Source organism: Bombus flavifrons, chromosome 1, assembly GCF_040668555.2.
Source record: "Bombus flavifrons isolate JBK064 chromosome 1, iyBomFlav1_principal, whole genome shotgun sequence".
NCBI classification, from domain to species: Eukaryota; Metazoa; Arthropoda; class Insecta; order Hymenoptera; family Apidae; genus Bombus; species Bombus flavifrons.
The window spans coordinates 12036066-12051850 of record NC_138442.1 but is presented as its reverse complement, the minus strand read 5'-3'; the positions used below and the strand labels follow the sequence as shown (position 1 = coordinate 12051850).

Sequence of the window (15785 nt, the reverse complement as noted above, 5' to 3'; positions counted from 1 at the left end):
GAAATTTTATGGTTATCCAACAAGTTTATAAACGAATTAGGAGCTTTAAAATGTCAAATTTTGCATAAATTTCGTAAAAGTATCCAATCGAGTAGAAGCCCGGAGCGGATCGATGATACTTTCAGTGAAACGTAAGAATATTGCTAAAAGAAGTACAAACAGAAGCATCGTGGTTTTACTTGCGAAGTTTCAGCCGCCGCAAATATAAGTACGATGTAATTTATTCTTAATGTTGATAGAAACAGCACGGTACGATGTCCAAGAGAATCGGCGAGTTAAACGACGAGTTAATTCGTTTTTCCCGGTTAAAAAATTTAAAAGATTCCTTGTAAGATTGCCCGATTCGGTATTTCTATATACTAACTTGTTTATTATTCCATTCAAGTATCGCAATTCGTTTGTACACATCAGACAGAGGAATTCAATCTGTTAATTTCATTTGTACAATTCTGTACGGTTTCAAATATATTCCTCTTAAGAGAAGGGCCACTTTGACGACGTCGTCAAGATTCAAATTGAAGCAAGGGGAGCGAGACAGAAAGCACGAGATAAAGCGAAATGGACGTCGGCTGGATTTCCCTAGGACGCAAATAGCATTTCCACGGAGTACCGACGGCGGTCAACCGAGTCACTTACGCTTTACAGTATCTTGCCGGAAATGCAACGTGCTCTCTCCCCGGTGTACCTACGTCGGAGGATGTCGCCTCGAAGAGACGTACAAACAGGTTTTACAGCCGGCCTTTCCGCGAAATCAGAAGCAACATCGTGCGTCCCCGGACGTATGCCGTTTGCTTCGAGCAGGATCTATAAAATTTACACGAGCCTCCTGTCTCCTGGCATCCGGCGATTTTCCTTTTCGAGATAACGGCCGTAACCGTTGTTAAACCGATGTAACAGGGGTCCGAGTTATCCTTAATACTATCAATCACGAGTGTCATAAAAAAATGAAATTGAAAGACGTCGTAGCTTTGACAACCAATGACTTGGTATATTTGCTCCTTCTTTTATGTGCTATGAAAGTGAATCCTTTTAAATGAAATTAGACTGTAAATTTCATCGCATTTTATGGTAAAAGATTAACGTGATCCTGCGAATAACTTATATAAGGGATTTCTACGTGTTGGAACGTGTAACGCTATGTCACAAATTACTTAATAAATATAATACAAAGAGCGACGGCAAGGATCACATTTAGACCGAAATACAAAAAATACCAAGATACTGTTTGCTTCGTAATGCCAAAATTAAAACAAATAAAAAGTATATTTTAAAATATTTATTCGTAGTCCCTCGAATATTCCTTAGGTTCGCTTAACTTCACACTTTGAGTCTATTTTTAGACTTCAGACTAGTATGTCGAATAATCAGAACTCTGTCAATCAAAAACCACCACCAAAGCATTTTAGCACTTGTAACCCGCAGCCAGCTTCTAATTTGCACCATAAAATAATACCACGAACTATGGAATGTGAATCGAGCTTTGATACCCCTCACAATAATCCTCTTATACCTCCTCCTAGTAAAAATCTTCATCAGCGGAAATTCAAAGAAGCGATTCACCCAGGGGTTCGGCCATCCATCAGGGAGAAATTTCTTCCGCGAGCGTGCGGCGCGGCACGGCAGAGCGCTTTGATCGGTTGCTGGACACTTTGCAAATGGTCGTGATCGGACATTCTCGGGCGCATCGGCGTCGCGGAACGCGCGAAAAAGAGAGGAGCGCTCGAAGCATGGCTAATTACGAGGGTTCTGTTCGACTACCGTGTGCTGTTCGCGCGGACGCTGCTGGCGCTGATGTTTATCTTCGAACGCGAGCGATGGGAGCCCAAGATGGCAGTGCATCTCCCATTTATTCAACGCGAGAAACCGGTACGCTCCTGCCGGTAGGACGAGAGTAAACGGCCCAAGCCTCCGGGATATCTGCATCTTGTTCCACTCGTCTTCGTTGGCTCTACGCATCACGCGTTTCTCCCCGCGAACGCTTTACAGCCGGTTTCGTATTAATTTCCAGCGGTTTCGTAGCTCCGGGTGAACACTTTGTCTTCTATCGGCGCGTACACGATCTCGCGAAAGCTGAAACAACTCGCACCCTGAGCGCGACATAGCCACGGGCGACGGCGACAGGCCGAGACTGTGCTGTGGATTTAACGACATTCTCCAGGTATCTAAATCAGATTGAAGCTGGTTTCTATGGGGCGAACGATCGTTGGTTCGTTTAGCGTAGAACGTCTTCCTGCTTTGATTTTTCCGCCTTTTCTTCTCTTTTTTCGTTGATTTAGTAGTTTCTTGCTGATGTATTGCGATGTAAAATCATCGAGGGGCAGGGACATTATATTAATTGTAAAAGTGGTTCGACAGAAAAGTGTGGTTTATTATATTATTATCTTATTAAGCCAGACAAGTCGATGATAACGTAAAATGTTGTAATAATATGTTACGTGATTTATATGTTCTCTTACGTGTCGTACGTTGCTCAAGCATTTAGAGTGCCGCTACCACGAACGGTTCCCTTGCGCTAACCAAGAGAACTGAGAAGCGAAGAAGTTTTACAAGTTTCATACACTGATTTTAATAAAATCAACATGACAGACAAAATGACCCTTTAATTGTTTCAAGCAGCGTATACGTACATAAGCATTCGTACATGTTTCGATAATGTCTAGCAATATATCCTCGCCAAAGGCACTTTAAGAAACATGTATCTCGTCGAACGTAAATCAGCATGTTCGACTCGGCCTTACTCGCGGAATCCATCTCCTCTAAACAGTCACCCCACAGCCTACCACATCGGACAGCTTAAAATACAGTCCAAAGGAGCACAATGCCGAATAAAAAGTGACACGATCGCGTTACAATGGCTCGCATAGACGCGTTCCTCCCCTGTTCGTGTATAGACGTTCAGTCTGGACTCGTAAAAATCCATTACTCCGGCGTTCGAATCTTGTTCGCTGTCAGGGAAGGTATTCAAGGAGGATCGAGAGCGGTCGAAGCGCCCGTGGCGTTCCTCTCGTTAGGTCGCCGCTACCTCGACGGGGGGTGCCGTTCATAACTCAGCCGAAATATTCGCCTACATTCTGCGCGTCGCCGGCGCGATGCTTACGATGCACGTAGAACGCTTTGGGCCAACTTTATCCGGGCATACCGTACCCTCTCCTTTCCCCCCTTTCTCGTTTAACTAACGTGTCCTTGTATCCGGACGCGTGCAAGCTTTACCTTGCTCCTCGAGAGTCGACGCGCACGCAGTGTGACGTACAATAACGCGACCGACCAAGTTTGACCCTGGAAAGCCAGGTGGAAGAGCGCAGGAGGTCGCGAGGAAGGGAGAAGGTGGCAGTACCTAGGAGGAGAAGGGTTGGCTGACGTCGACCCTCGAGAAGAGGGTCCGTTAGGGAGGCGGTTGGTGTAGCAGGGCCATGAATTATGCAGTTCGCCGGGGGCTAAGGCCTCGTACGATAGAAGAGGAGAATACCACGAAGGGAGACGATGGAACGTTCGCGTTATTCGAAGTGGTAACAAGAAAGAGAGAGAGAGGAAAAGAGAGATAAAGGTGGGCGCACCTATACGCGGCCCAGAGCCACTTTACCCTTCTTTACCTCCTCCACGTTTCCCCCTCTGGATCTTCCACCTGAATTTCTACATCACCACCCTGCTGCAGCTTCGGCGACGTCGCCTCCTCGACAGTCGCTACGCCGACACTTTAGCAGAGCCGATTGAAATTTTCATACCGACACGTCTGCCGTTCTAGTTTATGTTCGGAACAAGTGAAACGTCGCTCACCATCCACGTCTTTCGCCGTCTTCTTCTGTTTCTTCTGTCTTTCGCTTCGGGGTCTCCTCCCTTTCTTCCCTACCTTCGTTGTTCTTTCTTAGCTATGTTAGTGGAAGGCTCGTCTATAGTTTCGTCCTTCCATCAACTTTCTTTTGTCTGTTTCTTGTCTCTGTTATCATCGACGATTTCGTATTTCTACTTTTCACTTGTTTCGTCTTGGTGTTTGAACACGAGGTAGCGAACGATAACCACCCACGTTGAATGCGTGTCGATATTTCTCGAGTGCACTTCGCTTTCCTGCCTTTTCGCGTAGATTGCCTATGCCGTTTTCTCGAATGGCGCACGCTGGAGCACGTGATTGATGCTGAGCCAGCTCGAGTGACTTGTTGTCGAGGATGCGTACTTTGCCGGAAATTCGAAGCACCAGCCTCTCTATCTCTCTGTCTATCTCTCTGTCTCTATGTGTACACTTAGTAAATTGCGGCACGGTTTACTTCTATCAAAGTAAAATCCTCAGTGTCGGGAAAGTAGTCGCGAATAGAATATCGGTATTCTCAGTCTGCAATGGGCAAAAGTAAATTGGAATCGCATGATCAATTCGTGAAACTCTCTTCAACTGAATACCTATCTGGATCACCAATCTCTGCCGTTCTTTTAATTACTTCCCGCGCATAAAATATGAGCCATGGATATCCCCGAGAACAGGACTCCCTTTGCCACCTTGCCATTCAGATTTCAGTGACTGGTCGGCCGAGGCATTAACGAGAACTCGATTGGCCGAGAAATCCGCAGTCGAACAGCGAGCGGTCCAGACGAAATGGAGATCCCTGACAATTGGATGAAGCTCGACGCTCCATTGGGAATGGATATCGAGAACAACGCGTATTGCTGACAAGGCGACGTCCAAGTGACGTTCCAACCTGGCTAAAACTTCGTTTTATTTCGCTGCTTATCTCCCCGGGGGAGAACGGTGCGGAGCATTAGCCTTCGACGCAAATTAATTATCGATTAACAGGCTCCTCCCTGCTCAGTTAATCAACGACTCGAGACGGAGGAAGAACGAGATTGCTCTTTTTACGGGCTAATTAAATCTGCTGACCAATTAACGTTACCTGACGACGATTCCTCGGATCGAGGCAACGACATGCGTGTTTCCACCGTAGGAAAAAGAAGAAACAACATGACGTACGGAGCATCTTTCTAGACAACCAAGAGTTACAGCGTAATAAAAGATCTCTTCGCGAAACGAATTAACGACTGACCACCTCCAAGAATGGTTTTTGCATTTTGTTTCGTAAGACACGCTGACAGACGTGTCACGGATAGCCACTCGATTCTTCGTGCCCTGCTGTCGACGACCTGTTTTTATTTCGAACGACACGCGGATTTACGACCAGTCGTTACTGGCACCCGCGAAAGCGATAATTAGATTGCACGACGCGGACATTTCCGACAGACGTCGAACTTTCACCCCGCGCAATAAACACTCAAGACAACCTTCCATCGCGACGATCACTACCACTATGCCGACGATGACGACGAGTTTCTTTGGTCCGGGACGCGACTTTTCAACACAGTTTGTCGCCTCAAAGGCCCTAAAAAATGATCTTGCAACGAAAATCACTCACAAGGCGAAAAGGGAAATATTGTTTTACAGTGTTCGTTTTTAAAGATACTCCGCCTACTCCGCGAGCAACACTCCGCGTGACTAGTGGGTGAACGCCACAAGAAACTCAGAATAGTCGCAGAAATACGCAGCTGACGGTCGCAAATTAGCTCGAGGCGAACCGCGTGGCAAAGCAAACTTTCCGAACTCGTGAAACGATGCCACAGGAGCTCTGATCCCGATCCGTGATAGAGACGTCGCGAAGACGAATTATTCGCTCGTTATCTGTTTTCTCATCGATAATGCATCCCGACGTAATCTCTGTTCGAAAACTCACGTTCCGCTCTGGAAGACATAGCTAACCGGCTCGAGTATCTGTTTCAGGATGGGATGGAACGACATTGGGAGAATTATCCGTACGAACTTCCGCGGAACTCCGCGATCTTTCTCTGCTCGATATAATTGAAGAAACGGTGTATAACCAGGTAACTGGAAAGTTTCGTATTTTAATAACGATATTATAGGAACGCACTGCGCGATGTTTCTTTGAGTCCTTGAACCTCTGATAAATAAAATAATTACACGTATAAGATGTAATAATTGTTGTCCAACGGTTTCTAATTTGAATGGTTTCGTTATAAGATGTGTTGATTTACAAAGAATTATATATTAATTAAGCACTATTTTTCTGAACAGTTCGTACAACAAATATTATAAATTCGTGTCTGCCGATACAGACAGAAAAGTGAGATATAATTAGAAAGTGCGTCTTATTCTTTAAATGTTTGTACGTATTCTTGCCAATCTTTGTAATTTACACTCCTGATAAGTAAGTAGACATTTGCAGTCTGGTAATGATATATGTACGTGAATACGTAGTTGGAGAGATATCGCGAGTGCTAAGCAAATATTCCTGCTCTTCCATCACTCGTTGCACGCTCTCATTGGTTGAATCAAGTCTAGAAATTACTAGATTTTCCAGTCAGGTTTAAAGAAGCGATCGACGAACAGTGGCTGAAGATTCTCCGCCATTTGCGTTTCCCTATTTCAAATATCCATTTAACTTCCATCGCAATTGTTACACGGAACTTCTATCGTTCTTTAAAGTTGATAAAATTGAATAAACTCGGATAAAAACCAACATACAGAAACAAGACCAACTAACCAGTATATAAATACAAATGCAGCTTAAGTTAAAAAAGAAGCTGTAAAGCTGGAAAAATTGAAGTCCTTGTACACGTTATCGCGTCAAACGCATCGACGATCGACGAACACGTATCTATTGTCCAGGAATTATTACCCGTTGCGATGACAAAGAAGATAACTTGAAACTGGTTCGTACGTGTGTTCCACAGCGGCGATTAATTATCGTGCAACAACACGAGACTGGATCGCGATCGCGTGCACGTATACGAACGATGGAAAAAAAGTCGACGCCTATTCCGGTCGACCTGCTTTTATTCGGATACCACCTCCTTCGAGCGCAGCCCCCCTGCAGCCATTTCGTCCTCATAAATCGTTTATTCATGTTTAATGCAACCCGGTATTCCAACCGCCGCCGAAAGTTTTCGAAGCTCTCAGACGGAAATCGCGGATCCGACGTTAGGGAAACGGTGGATGGAGGCGCGGGAACTTCGAACAAGGGAATGCTTTTGCATCGACGCGAGCCTTGTAACCGGCTGAGAAAAAAGAAAGTCGTCAGAAACTGAGGAGTCGGATCCCGATATCGAGCTTCCCGTCGTCTAACTATCGGAGGATCTTTCTTTTCCTTATACCGAGGATAGCGTAAAGATAGCGGAGTTTTAACCCTCGGACGGCGGAAGCTGAGTCCGCTTTTGATACATACAGAGATATTTCTACTGGTTTATTGTTTTCTGAATTAACTTTACGACTTTAGGCTGTACTTTATTATAATAGAATATATCTTGATAAATCTTTTGAAGTTGTAGACTACATTCTATTGGGTCTTTCACTTTTTAAATTCTAGATTGTATTCTATTAAATCTTCTTATACGATCTTGAACTATATAAGCAAGCTTACATTTTAAGCGAATTTTTCATTGTTATAGAATGGAACATTCGTGACAGCAATGACCCAGTCTCTACCAAGCAAAGAATAAGCAAACGATAAAGTAGAAGATACGAGAAGGAAATGGCAGGTTTCAGAATATATTTTCTCATCAAATCGCGTGACTCTGTACCGCTCTGATTTCATGTCCGAACGTTTCGTGAATTCTTCCATCACGATGATTACGACTTCCAACTTATTCGTCGTTCACAAAACCGACCAACTGGTAATTAGAGCGTAATTTCATATTGCAGAGAAATATGGCGCATGGAACGTATTTACTTTCGTGATCGTGGATAAGCACGCCGCGATGTAACAATTACTTTGACCTCGAAGAGAATAGGGTCGAGAAGATTTGGGTTTCGCGAAGGAGGACAAGGGCTGGTAATTCGATATGTCGCTTGGCGAAGGAACTACCAGCGGATCTCTGTCGCTGTAATTGTCGGTCTCGAAAGCTTCGTTCTATTTTTCGTTCTATAGTTCCGTACACGTAGAAAAATGCCCGATTTTTACGGACGATTTGTCGCGTTCGATCGTTTCCTCGTGGATAGGATCGAGAAAGCCGGGACGTGGACCGCCGATTCAAAGAACGATCATTCTCCCTTAGTGCAAATACGCGGTGCAAGTGAGTCAGAGAAGCGGAAGTTGGAGAAAAAGAAGAGGAAAGAAATAAAGGAGAAAAAGAATGATCCATCCATCGAAGGGAAGGAGCAGTGGGAAGAAAGAAAGGAAGAAAGAAAAGGAGTAGAAGAGAAAGGGAGATGCGCACGAGTGGCTCTAATCCGTCCTTCAGCGAGCTTAAGCCCATCTTCGTGTACCGTGCCCGTGGAATACCGTTTAAGTGTCGTCCGTCTGGGGGTCCTTCGCTCGAGTAAATATTTAGGAATTTTTGAAGAGCTCCAAGTGCCTAAGAAAACAGTTTACTTCGTAGGAAAAGAGGGATCCTTCTCGGGAGAGAGGTAGGACGCGCCGAGACTGGAGCAGTTTTCTACTAGGATTCACTCTTCTACGTCTTTCCCTTCTGCGATCAAACACGACGCAATTGTATACGTCGAGTGTGGAGAGATGTAAAAAAAAAAAGAAAAAAGAAAGAGAAAAATGGATGATAGGGAGGAGAAGAGAAGGCAGAAACACGAGACCGAGCTTCATTTCGAAATTACCGAGCCTTTGTTCCTCGGCTAAATGCGTTAAGCGCCGTTTCATTTGATCCCAGTCTGCGTGGCCTCTCTCGCGATCCTCGTCGAATTTCCGTATTATTTCGCAAAATGCGTTGAAAAGCGCCTAGGATGAAGCCGGATACTGACGCTAACAGGATTTAATAAGCCGCGAGCGCGGGACTCACCGTTTCGGCGATCGCGTTAACGTCTCACTCTCTATAGGGCTTAATGGCCAAAATTGATGCGCTCACCTGTAACAGAAAAGGCAAATTTCGTAATTAGCTTTTGATTGCTTAATGTAGATCTGATTTCACGTACGAAAAAAAATAATCGCTAATTTATCGAGTAATTTAATTATTCGAATATTGAAAAATCTACGGCCGAAAGCACTTCACGCTTGAGTCTCTCAGAAATTAAATCGATCGATTGTATCCAGGTTAATTATACGATTTCCGTACAATTAAATACTTGTTAAATATTCTAGTACCAAAATTCACAAATTTCAGAGAATGATGTTGCTCAGTTTTACTTCTGTATATCTCTTATTAAAATTGACGCCTGCAATAATTGCAAATTGTATTCTGTGATTACTCGATGTAACATCTTCAAATAGATATAAGAAAGACAATCTACAATTTATTAAAATAATGTAATTTTCACAATTATCAAAACTGAAGCTTCCGACTGTAAATTATGGACATTTTACAGGAAATATCCCAAAGTATAGCACCTGACTCAGATTGAATGACATTTCCTCTAATATCAGACATAGCAATTGTATCTTTGGTAATCTATTTTACCCGGTGCCAGTGAAATTCCTATCCGACGTTTCTCGATTTTCGACATTGATCGACGTCGCGCAACGAACGAGATTTACTAACAGAACGTCGCTATTACCGATATCTATCTCACACCATGGTGTCGCGACGTCAAGCATTCCACGCGACAATAATGACAATAACACGACGTATAATAAGACGTTCTCCGGCGTTTTAATGAGAAAAGCAGCACGGAGGGCTCGAGCTCGTTACACCGTGCCACCCCGTAAGAAACGGTCACGGGGTGGTGAAGAATGGCGAGACGCGTGCGACCGTTTGGCCTGGCTCGATCGTTAAGCCTTCAAAATGGCTGGCAAATTCGTGCGTGACTTTATTTCTGGGCCGCCGTTGCGTTTCGCGTTGATGTGCTCGAGCCTACTACTCACAACGTCCAACGATGCCTAATGTCGGAAATAAAAAAAATTCCTACGTCGCGACATCCTGTCGTTAACATCCTTACGATTCTTCGTGCTCGAAAGTTTATATCGAAATATATTGGTGCAATACGTTGCATGAAAGCGTTTTGGTAATCAAGTTGTAGTATAAAGTTTTCATACGAAACTTAATAGTGATTTTACCACGCGACAATTAGGAACATGATCGATGATGAGAATTATGAATTTACAGAATTATAATTACGAACAGATTTATTTTTATAGTACAATGGAGCATGGTATTTCCTATATTCGAACGTCAGCTGGTACGGGCTCGATAAATAAAAAATAAATAAAAGGGGTGACCACGTTCACCGCTCGAATTGGCTAATGAACGTTTAGATTGGATCGCGAAACGTATCGCGGTGCCAAGAATAATTAAAATAGCGATAGCCTGCGCCTCGAAATAACGTTGACAATTAGTCTGGCTTTAATTTGGTAAAATTGCGATTCAAACTTTCATTAGGGGGTTCCCTAGCGGCGGCGGAGAGGAAACAGGGGACGGTGGGCGGAAGAGGTCGAGCGCATCAGCGAGCCGAAATCATCGAACGACCGACGCGAGGAGCAACAGCAATAAATGCTTAATTACATGCGATAAGTAATTAAAGTGATTAAAGTTTATAATGTGATACGTGCAATTAGTGACGCCGCTAGTGTAATCGGGATTCAACGTCGACGAGTGGATATCGCGAAGCGTGCGGGCCCGCGAACCGCGTCTATAAAATTTATAATAACGCCGGTGACGTTTAACGAGCTCCGAGGCCGCGATCCCACTAATAAAAGATACAAATTTCATTTTCACCCACCGCCAGGGAGTCGAGGAACGCGGCAGGTTAATAAAATTTAAACGCGAAAACTCGCGAAACACGCGTTAAAACGAAACGAATTTACGTCGATCCGCCGATCTTTTATATCTCAAGATCGTTCGGATACTGGCGGAGGAGCAAAAAACGGTAAAATGGCAATGTCGGCCGGGAAGAAACTAGAAAGGAATAAAAAAAAAAGGGCGAACGAAGAAAGAAAAGGAAGGATCGAGCGAAGCTCATTGCGATGCAGATATTCGAACCGTTTCGAGGGAGAGTCGAAGCCAGCACCCGGCTCTGCGTAGAACCGGCTGCACAAGGCGAGACGTTTTTATCGCGGATTTCGAGCGACTATGGGGACGTCGTTTTCTGCCGCTCGTCGTCGTCTCCGTGCTCGTCTTCGTTGTCGTCGTCGTCGTCGCAGGTAGTCGGTACGTGCGTGCATCCTCAATGAGAGACGTGCGCCCGTTGAATAATGCCGAGAATTCGGGGAAGAAGAAAATAAAGGTTAGACGATGGTAACGGCGAACGCGACGAGAGAATGGAGGAACAGAAGGGAGTAAGAGGCGAATAATAAAACGAACGGAGAAAATGAACGCGACACCGGTGGCGGGGGTGGGAGAGGATAAGTCACATGGTTACCAAACCAGCCGGCGTCTCAATGAACCCCCTCGAGCAACCTCGTTAAAGCGAATCCTGTGACACACAGCGGCGATGCTAAAACCGCCGGCATCTGTTCCCCGTTGCCATTGTCGTTGTGGTCGTCGTAGTAGTCGTCGTAGTAGTCGTCGTAGTAGTCGTCGTAGTAGTCATCGTGCACCGCGTAACCGCGCATACGGACTACGTGGTGTCCTGTGACGGAAAGTTCGTTGTCTGGCGAACGTGACGAGTGGGTCGTTATTCCGTGACGGCCGGGCCACGGGATTACGAAACAGAACGACTCTTCTCCTTTTTTCACTTTTAAAACGCACAACCGTCTAAAACGTAAATTAAATGTCAAGTTTCAGAGATCTAAGTTTTAGCATTTCCATGGTAAATATATGTATCCACCTAAGTCGGGTTTCTGTGCTAAACTATGGAATTTATAGAAGTTTTGTTTCGTGTCTCTTTGTTGTATAAAGATACTGAGTAGAATAGTACGTGGAAAATATGACAAACGACATAAAAAGCGTAACCAGCAAGCAATACCGGTCTACGTGTAACTGAAGGAATTTCGTTGGCGGGACAAGTTCGCAATTCCAACCCCCGGAAGAAACGACAGCGCGTAAGGTATCGAAACTTACGAAAAGTTCGATAACCTGACAGAGAATATACGGTTCTCAGGACATCTGAAATTTCCTTGAAACGGCGACCATAACGCCACGGGACAAACAGTTTTAGGACAACCAGCCAGTTTATAACCAATACCATGGTGCGGTCGTAAAAACACCGGCTGCTAGAGCCGAGACTTTCCGATAAACCATCAACCGTGGCTACCAATGTTATCACGACTGTCGTGATTTCCTCTTTTTCTATCCTTCGCTTTGCCACTTTCGCGGTCTGACTTTTTCCCAGATTCTCCCTTCATGGTTATACTTACCGAGATAATAAATTTCGAGATTCGAGGCGGGTAGACACGGTCGCGCGACTCTTGGCCACTCGCGAATAGCGTTGCTCCTTTATCGAAGTCCGGTAAACAAGTCAAACCAGATTAGGAGCGTAAAGCGAGTAAACCAGGAGAGGAGGTTTTTACTCGTTGCATGCGCGTTGGTCTTTCCTTTCTCGCGCGTACTCGTACTTCCGTCTCCGTACCATCCGAGGATAGAAGCAAAAGGACACGTGACGTGGATCGTAGCGAGAAAGGGTTGCGACAGAGGAGACCGAGTACTTAGGAAAAGAGAACAAGGCGTTTCATCTTCTCGAGTGGGCCTCTCTGTTTCTTCCTCTTCCTTGAATTTCCACCGGATTTGGACTTTCTTGTAAACAAGCTCGCGAAAGAATGCGTTATCTCCGGGAATGGGCGACGCTGTCGCGACTAGTGATCCTTCGCCACTGGCTCTTCCTTGGCTCGTGGATTTTTGTGTACACAAAAGGAAGGAAAGAAAATGTAGAGAGGAAGGAATAAGTAAGAGAAACAAACTAGGATGCGTCTTTCGTGACTCAAGATTTTTATATACAAACAGGGTAGGGGGGAAAAAGAGACAGAGAAAAGAAGGATAAATAGTAGAAAGACACGCGTAATTGTGAAACGAACTCGAATTCAATTCGATTCTATTTGTTTTTAGAAAGGGATGATGGGTTAAAGGGGTTTCGTCTAGGTGGAAGGCTTAGAGGCTAAGTTTCATCGCGATGATACGCGAACGATTTGGTAAATAACGTTTCCAGGTAATCGAGCGAATAAAACGCACGTTGCGATTAGGAAGACAATTTGCAGGGGCCGGTCTAAAATTGGAAGATACCGGCAGGAACGCTCATTGCCATAACAATGAGCCAACGACACGCAACGATTCCCGTCACTGGGGATCAGCACGAGGAATCGTCGCGTCGCGTCGGCGCGTTTCCACGTAGACCGAACGATCCTCGTCCATGCCGTCTAACGACCGTACAAATTGAACGGACGTTGCCGCATACACGGGGCCGGCTTAGCGAACTTCCTGAGTGCGCAGAAAACGGCCGACTGCGAAATGAATCGATTTCTCTGCCAGCTCTCGCAACACCTCGCTCCTGCTTTATCGTGAAAGGAAGTCGAGCATATGTACACATGCTCTTGTACGCGCTCCTTTCTTGTCATATACTGTAGAAAATTCTACACTTATGTAAAATATAAAAGGAAAGTCGAATCAAGTGGTAGTACATACGTATTTTTATGTTCCTGTAATTCAACAGAGATACTACGTTCCATTGATTCCATGGAATAAATTCAATTTGGAAATGAAACAAGTTTCACACTATTCGCAATGGATTTCTACGGAAAACTCCGCCGAGATTTTAATTAATATTTCCATCTGGCACGATCCAATGCCTTTTTCCCCTTTTCAAGTAGGACCGATCTCTAAACAAAGCCTATATTAATCCCGATCAATTTAATTAAACTATTATTCGTTCGGTAATATCTAAACACGCCGAATAAAGTTCAGAAAACAGAAATGTCATTGCGCACGCTATATCAGATTCAATTACCAGCGACTAAATTTTGCCACTGTTCTCACCGCAGAGAGGAGAAGAAAACTACGCCGGTTGCAAACGAACTTAGTCACATTTTCGGATCTGCAATATCAAAAGCGATACGCGTTTCGGTCGATGGCTATGTACCTATCGCATACCTGTTACCGTACGTAACATGAAGGTACACGTACAGGTGTGTGTGCGCGCATACTGAATGCACACATATCTGCACGAACAATGGCCCGATCCAGGAGCATATAACGGCAACCGTGCCTTACGGCTCGCTATATGCGCCGGTGAATGACGAGCATTCGAGCGAATGGGACCAATCAGACTGATTGGCCGACCGGTATTTACATTTCTGCGGGCAAGTCTGCCTCTGCAGCCTGCCTCGAGCATCGCCAGGAGATTCGAGACCAGAGAACACCGAGGGCTGGCTGCCGGCTCCCGCGACGAGACGAACCGTGCAAACTGGAGACGAAAAGTCGTCGTCTCTCGACAACAGAGTACCTCTTGCGGGACCATTATTCCCTAAAACAAGCACGCTTTGACGCGACCGATCGATCCTTAATTAAACGGTGTAACTTTCACGAAAGCTTGCACACAGCCTCGTTTCGACCGGTAATTTTAGTCCGTGTTCACACGCCAGGTTCCAGGTTTCACGGTTTACGATCGTGGCCAAAGAAGTTGCTTCCCGGGGAAAGTTGGACATGGGAAGTTTGTCCAGAGGCTCGTTGCCGGAAGTTGCCGGTATCTCGCTAGAACGAGGCCTTAGCGAGAAAAGTTTTTCGGTATCTTCTGGCATAATGTTACATAGCGACGTCTACGGTCTACGGAATAGTTTATGGTCGTTGAGGTATGTATTATTCGTTACTTAGGAGAAGACGTTTGAAAGAAATGCGATGGCTGACGCGGTGTTGCTGATAGATATGATGCAATCATAAAAATAAACAAGCGTTGACTGAAAATTGTATGTTTGCATATCAGGTTATGCGAGGGGAGCAAAAGTGAACTAAACCAGATATTCTTCTGTGAATCTAAAACAGTTACTTATTCCAACAATCTGTATCAATTATAGAAAAGTATCGGGGGATTCACTTTTTCAAAACTCAGATAATATTTGTGCTCTCGCAATGAACATTCTAAATGTTTCGTGCTCTCATCTGTCTTATCGATGTCTCATATAACATCTTGCTATTTCTCTTGCCCTTCTGCTATCTCAAATGACGTCTTCCGAACGTAAAAGACTACCTCACGAAAGTACAATAGTAGTAACAAGAATAGAAGTAGGGAATTTTTCGCTGAAACTATTCTATGTTTCGATGGAATTTAACAAACTACCCGATTCTTTCCGAACAAACGGAGAGGCAATTGGAAAACGAACATACACCCGGATGCGTTCAACGAGAGCTCGAGTGAAACGCGAACCGTCTGTCGCGTCTCGCTATATACCGCCCAACAATCGCACCGTGTCGTTGCAAACGGATTCCAAAAAAGGGCGATCACGAGGGAAGCGAAGTCCCTTTGAGGCGGCACCGTCGGGCTAATAACAATCGCTCTCGAACCACCCTCGAGCAAGGCCCGACGCGTTTTATCTCGCGACGAGAGGACGGCACACGGCAGAAAGAACGCGCGAGAGACGATCGTTTACGATACCCCTGGCGGAGAAACGTTCCGCTCCGAGATTCAGAGTTAATTGCGCTGTCGCCGCCTCGTGGTACGGTGTTCCGTGTCTCAACACCTTCTCCTCGCCTTGGGCCGCCCTTCCTCGACTTTAACGCGTATATTACGACTTCGTCGAAGTTTAGAAGTCGTTCATGTACGATGGATAAATATAACTAGATATGTATTAATTTCGTAACTTCATTACATAAGTATATGGTTAATATTCTGCTGTTAAAAAACAAATGTCTTAATTCTACAAGTACATTCATTGCAAAAAGATGGAATAAATAATAGAAAATTGTAAGATTGATTTAGCAACGCTGTT

General features: G+C 44.8%; 1 protein-coding gene and 1 long non-coding RNA gene across 9 annotated transcripts in view; one reads left to right on the top strand and one right to left on the bottom strand.

The window, feature by feature from the left end:
- LOC138184389 (uncharacterized) overlaps window positions 1-8628 on the top strand; it is a 61828-nt gene extending 53200 nt beyond the window's left edge. Inside the window, exons 3-5 of the long non-coding RNA XR_011174314.1 lie at window positions 5756-5856; window positions 7441-7530; window positions 7694-8628. This is a non-coding gene — a long non-coding RNA (uncharacterized LOC138184389). The remainder of the gene's footprint in view (window positions 1-5755; window positions 5857-7440; window positions 7531-7693) is intronic.
- The window catches only part of LOC138184329 (discoidin domain-containing receptor 2), a 254587-nt gene that overhangs the window by 45601 nt on the left and 193201 nt on the right, over window positions 1-15785 (bottom strand). For 3 of the 8 annotated variants that reach the window (XM_069122228.1, XM_069122231.1, XM_069122199.1), the window contains one exon: window positions 8782-8847. The exons of 4 other annotated variants lie outside the window; for them this stretch is intronic. The gene's annotated coding sequence lies outside the window, so the exon portion shown is untranslated. Of the gene's footprint in view, window positions 1-8599; window positions 8670-8781; window positions 8848-15785 lie in introns of those variants that run through there. One more of the 8 variants, XM_069122219.1, reaches the window with a different exon arrangement.